The sequence below is a fragment of the Ursus maritimus genome (genome assembly GCF_017311325.1).
Source record: "Ursus maritimus isolate PB19 chromosome X unlocalized genomic scaffold, ASM1731132v1 scaffold_X1, whole genome shotgun sequence".
Classification (NCBI taxonomy): Eukaryota; Metazoa; Chordata; class Mammalia; order Carnivora; family Ursidae; genus Ursus; species Ursus maritimus.
This window is the reverse complement of record NW_024423319.1, coordinates 87,238,361-87,244,305: the sequence shown is the minus strand read 5'-3', so window position 1 is coordinate 87,244,305 and position 5,945 is coordinate 87,238,361. Positions and strand designations below refer to the sequence as shown.

Below are 5,945 nucleotides of genomic sequence, written 5' to 3'. Positions count from 1 at the left end.
CTGATGTGGGACTCGATCCCGTAATGCCGGGATCACGCCCTGAGCCGAAGGCAGACGATTAACCGCTGTGCCACCCAGGCGCCCCTGATAACCACTTTCTTACTCGACTGGACCACTAGTTCCCAAAGACCAGGAGTTGATTAAGAGAAGAAAAGAACAAACAGAAGAAAGGGAACTAGAGGGGCGCCTGGCTGGCACAGCGGTTAAGCGTCTGCCTTTGGCTCAGGGCGTGATCTGGGCATTATGGGATCGAGCCCCACATCAGGCTCCTCCACTATGAGCCTGCTTCTTCCTCTCCCACTCCTCCTGCTTGTGTTCCCTCTCTCGCTGGCTGTCTCTATCTCTGTCAAATAAATAAATAAAATCTTTAAAAAAAAAAAAAAAGGAACTAGAGAAAGAGCCAGCGTACCTAGACAAAACACCAACAAGAAGTACCTACCTTGAGGACATTCAGAAAACTTTAAAGATACATGGTTACACTCTTTATATAGACTGGCTTCCAGAGCTGCAGGTTGATTACTGGCACCTAGGACGCGTTTTAATCTCATTAAACAGGTGCTCCCTTTAATTTTTTTTTTTTTAAGTAGGCTCCATGCCCAGTGCAGAGACCAAAATGGGGTTCAGGGGCGCCTGGGTGGCTCAGTCGTTAAACGTCTGCCTTTGGCTCAGGTCATGATTCCAGCGCCCTGGGATCGAGCCCCGCATCGGGCTCGCTGCTCAGCGGAAAGCCTGCTTCTCCCTCTCCCACTCCCCCTGCTAGTGTTCCCTCTCTCGCTATGTCTCTCTCTGTCCAATAAATAAATAAAATCTTTCAAAAAATAAAACCAAAATGGGGTTCAAACTCACAACCGTGAGATCAAGACCTGAGCCGAATCAAGAGTTGGACGTTCAACCAACTGAGCCACCCAGGCACCCCTCCCTTTTGACTTTTGGCTCAGAGGTATTCTTATTAGAAAATCCTAGCCATTGAGAGAAAAAAAAATTCTAGCCATCAATAGCCAACTGTGGGAAAAGCTGATGAAATCCTACTCATGTCCGTTGTTTAGTTAATAGGACTATACCAACGTTGACTTCTTAGTTTTGACAAATGTATGTGGTTATGAAGATGTTCACATTGGAGATAGCGAGGTAAAAAGTACACAGGAACTCTATTATCTTCCCAACTTTTCTCTAAACTTATTTCAAAATAAAAAATTCAGCAACCGAACACACCCACTGTTGGCCAGCAGCACTATGTTCTGCAAGGCAATGGTTGGCCTCCCACAGCTGGGTATGTCTGCCCTTGTCAATTGCACTGTATCCATGGTCAGTTCTGGAATATAAGGCAGCATCTAACCCAGACTACACTTATGCTCGAAAATGGCTTCGTTGATGAGGAGGAATACTTCTAGGCACACAGCTCTGTCCACAATGGAAGAGAACGAAGAGCTCTGAGAAACTTGGCACTGCCTGTTTCACTCCCACCCTCTCCAGCAGCAACTGGATTCTAGAGTCCATCTAGAGAACCTCAGGAGGAATGTGACTGCTGGAGAAACCTTTGCTACTGGACAGACCATTAGCCCTTTCTCTCCTCTTGGAAATGCTCCATTCAAGAAAGCCCACCTGCCACCGGGGACAAATGCCACCACACTGATTCATAGGCAGAGTTCTCTTTTGACACTTGTTGGCAGTCTCTCTTGATGGCTGGAGTTCCTGCTTAAGCAGACCTCATGGTGCTTAGCAATAGCCTTAACACCCTTGTATTGAGAAGCACTCCCACTGAGGAGTCATAATGATAATCTAATCACAGGATCCCTGTAAAAGACCTTAGTGAGAATTTTACTAAGTGGAGGTATTTTGTGCTAGATGACTTAGCTAATTATTTCCTTAAAATGGTAGATTACTTACCGTACCTCTTTGTTTAGGGTTCCTGCCTCAAGTTTGGGGTGTATTAAAGCTAACATTCTCTGCTACCCTGCCTCAATATATTCTGTAGCTTTTCTTAACATTTACAGTATTTTTTTTTAAAGATTTTATTTATTCATTCGACAGAGAGAGAGACAGCCAGCGAGAGAGGGAGCACAAGCAGGGGGAGTGGGAGAGGACGAAGCAGGCTCATAGCAGAGGAGCCTGATGTGGGGCTCGATCCCATAACGGCGGGATCACGCCCTGAGCCGAAGGCAGACGCTTAACCGCTGTGCCACCCAGGCGCCCCATATTTTTTAAACTTATTTATTTGTGGGGGGCAGACTCCACGCTGAGGATGGCGCCCCATGATGGGCTCGATCCCATAGCCCTGAGATCATGACCTGAGCCGAAATCAAGACTCAGATGCATAACCGACTGAGCCACCCAGGCTCAGGCCCCTAAAGGAGTTCTAAAACTTCTTGGTTAGGTCTTATTTATTGGCAAACTCCATTACTAAGCTGTCCAGGTGAAAGCTTTTTACTGAAAAGGTAACTATCTCAGACTAAATCCATCGACTGTTCCAATCTCTCAAAAAACTTGATTCTTTATCCATCAGATACAGATGGAAGGAAGATCATATAAAGATACGATGCATAGGGGGGAAAAAAGCAGGGTAAGCTAATGTTTTATATCATTCACCATAAGATGCAGGGGGCACTGGGACAATCATGACGGATGAAACAAGCTCCCTCCCCTTGTGAAGCTTACAAACTTGTAGGAGAGAGAGGGCAAAATCCGTTCAACAAAGACATCAAAATAATGCTAAGTGGTCATTAGAGGAGTAAGGGGCCGACACAGAGAATAAGGCGAAGGAAGGAGAAATCTACCTTGGAATGGGCTGTCAAGAGAGGCTTCTCTGGGAAGATGGCATTTGAGCTGAGACCTACAAGAAAGAAGGAACCAGCTCCACCGAGATGGAAGGGTAGAGCTCTGCCACAGCTCACAGAAACCCCTGGGCTGAGGACACTGGGCACACGAAGCAAGTGAAAACAAGTAGGGCGGCAACACACTGAACAGGGGCAAGTGGCCCAGGACTGGCATAGAGGTAGGACTAGGGACAAGGGATGCAGGGCCTTGCAGGTCATGAGATGCACGTTGCTTCTTGTTCCAGGTACAAACAGAAGTCAAGGACGAGCTTTAAGCTAGGTGGTGGCGTGATCTGTTTTAAGAAGGTTCGTTTTGGGGGCACCTGGGTGGCTCAGTCAGTTAAGTGTCAGCCTTTGGCTTAGGGCGTGATCCCGGGGTCCTGGGATCGAGCCCCATGTCAGGCTTCCTGCTCAGCGGGGGAGTCTGCTTCTCCCTCTCCCTCTGCCCCTGCACCCCCCCAAACCCACCTCCACTCATGCGCTCCCTCTCTCTCTTTCAAATAGATAAAGTCTTTTAAAAAATGTGTTCAGATAACAATGATAAAGAACTCATGAATATTCTAACAACAAAATGTGTTTCTAAAAGATAAGTTGGTCAACGTGGGGAAGGGGCAAGCGAGTAGCAGTTTCTGAAGGAAAGAATTATCTACTCCCATGACTCTGTCTGAACCGATTTGTTTTGTGTTCGTAAGGATGTATCAGGTTATAATTAGACACAGACACACACACACACACACACACACACACAGTAATTTGGTTACTCAGTGACTAATGCCACCAGAGTTTGTAGAACTCCAAAGTAGTATTGATATTATTTTAAAAAAATAAGAATAAATTCAAGGGGCGCCTGGCTGGCTCAGTGGGAAGAGCATGCGACTCTTGATCTCCTGGTCCTAAGTTCAAGCCCCATGTTGGGCACAGAGATCACTAAAAATAAATAGATAAATAAATAAACAAACAAATAATTTTTTAAAAATGAATAAATTCAATAAATATAATATTCACTGTGACACACTACAGGAGGCACCATGATATGTTATGGAATATGGATGAGTAGGAGGTATGGTGATAGTTTACAGTGATGGGTAAATGTGCAAAGAAGGAAAAGAGTGTCTACCGTGTCAGATTGTTAGCATCCGTTATTTCACTGAGCCCTTACAAGTCCACTGTGAAACGAAAATCACCATGTTCTTTTTAGTGACGAAGACCAAAGCTGAAGGACATTATGTCAAGTGCCTGAATCATGCTTCTAGAATGTCAGCCCACATCTGTCTGGTTCCAAAACCTATCTGTGCTTTCTCCTTTGTTCCACACAGCCCACAAGGAACCTACAAACCAGCGAGGGTATTCAAATCTTAGCACAAAAGTAGGTATTTACGCCACCCAGTTTTAGAAGTACGATAAAATGGCCCTTTCCCTTGGTTGGCAGCATGGAGGCCACATGATGCCTGGAGTTACTGCGGAAGATATGAATCAGCAGGAGTTCGTCAGAGCTTGGCAGCCTTCCTCGGAAAGTCTGGGAGGCTGAGGGATGCCTGGGTGGCTGAGTCAGTCTTGCGTCTGACTTCAGCTCACGACATGATCTCAGAGTCCCGGGATCAAGCCCCACAGCAGGGTCCCTTCTCAGCAGGGAGCCTGCTTCTCCCTCTCCCTCTCCCTCTGCTTGTGTGCTCACTCTCTCTCTCTCTCTCTCTCTGTGAGATACACAAATAAAATCTTTAAAAAAAAAATCAAAGCATATCGTCATCCCTCAAAATTTTCAGCTAACCCTCGATGGAAAGGTAGGACTAGGAAAGAGTCATTGAAAGCCAGTCTTTCCTCCTCCCCAACACCTTGGACCTTTTGTCACATCCACCAGGAAAAAAACAGGACTTTGCCATTATCACAAGATAGACAGGCCATGGTAACAAGCAGCACATATACTCAATTGTGTGGGACTACAGATCAGGTTTGCTGCCAAGTATTGAATCTTTGAGGTTCCCTGAAGCATGACATAAACCCGACACTAAATTAAGTAAACATATTTTTTCCATGGGAAAGGAGGAGTAGGTTTGGGTCTTGCTATGTTAAATACAAATTTGAGGAGCAGTGATAAGGCATTAAATCCATAGGAGGTTTTTTTGCCTCTGGTGAGGCAGGGACTCCCTGGGGGATATCATTTATCATTCAAACACAGAAAGGGCAAAGTAAATTATTCCAAGCTTTTTTAATATCATGAAGGTGGAACAGCCTTATGAAAATTAAACTATTTTAAATGCAGAGTTTCTAGCAATTCCACAAAACCTGGAAATATGTTGATTCTTTATTCTCCATGAACTGCTTGTTTCCTTGCTCTGTGTCTCACAAGATAAAGTCAGACTTTTTGAAGGACCCTAAGGACCCCTTTCTCATGAATATTCATATGCAAGAACCCTTCATCCACAGCTGCCCATCATAGTAGATCATTGTATTAGTTACCTAGGGCTGAATAACAACTAATCCCAAAACCTGATGGCCTAAAATAACAAATATGTAAAAGTTTCTGTGGGTCAAAAATTTGAGAGCGGCCTAGTGGGTAGTTCTGATTCAGGGTCTGCCCTGAAGTCATAATCAAGGTGTTGGCCAGGGCTAAAATCATTCTATACTCAAAGAGAAGGAAAACCTGGGGCTGGAGGGTCCAACTCCAAGCTCACTCATGTGGCTGTTGGTATGACCAGATGGGGCATACCATAGGGCTGCTTGAGTGTCCTCACAACATGGTAGCCACTTTCCCCAAAAGGCAATGATCCAAGACAGAGAGAAGCAAAGGGGGAAATCACAGTGCCATTATGACGTAGTCTTGGAAGAAAGATAGCATCACGGCCACCATGCTATTCATGAGAAGTAAGTCTCTAAGTCACACCAACATTCAACGAGGAGGAAAGTCAACTCCACATCTTGAAAGGAAGAGCATCAAAGATTTGTAGACCTATTTTTAAAACACCATTATCACCCAGAGCAAAAACAAGCATCCTTCCCTGCAAAGCAGAGAAAAGTTCCTATTAAATATTAGGGGTGTTGTCTTGTGATTGCCAGTTAAGAGTGGTGAGTTGCTTAGTAAGGAAACAAAATAATGGTGACCTTCTCTATCATGTGGGAAATCGTTTTGATGCA

At 44.9% G+C, this 5,945-nt stretch overlaps 1 long non-coding RNA gene across 1 annotated transcript in view; it reads left to right on the top strand.

The window, feature by feature from the left end:
* Positions 1-4,413, top strand: part of LOC103679201 — a 9,510-nt gene extending 5,097 nt beyond the window's left edge. Inside the window, exon 3 of the long non-coding RNA XR_572865.1 lies at positions 4,243-4,413. This is a non-coding gene — a long non-coding RNA (uncharacterized LOC103679201). The remainder of the gene's footprint in view (positions 1-4,242) is intronic.
* Positions 4,414-5,945: the final 1,532 nt, after the last annotated feature.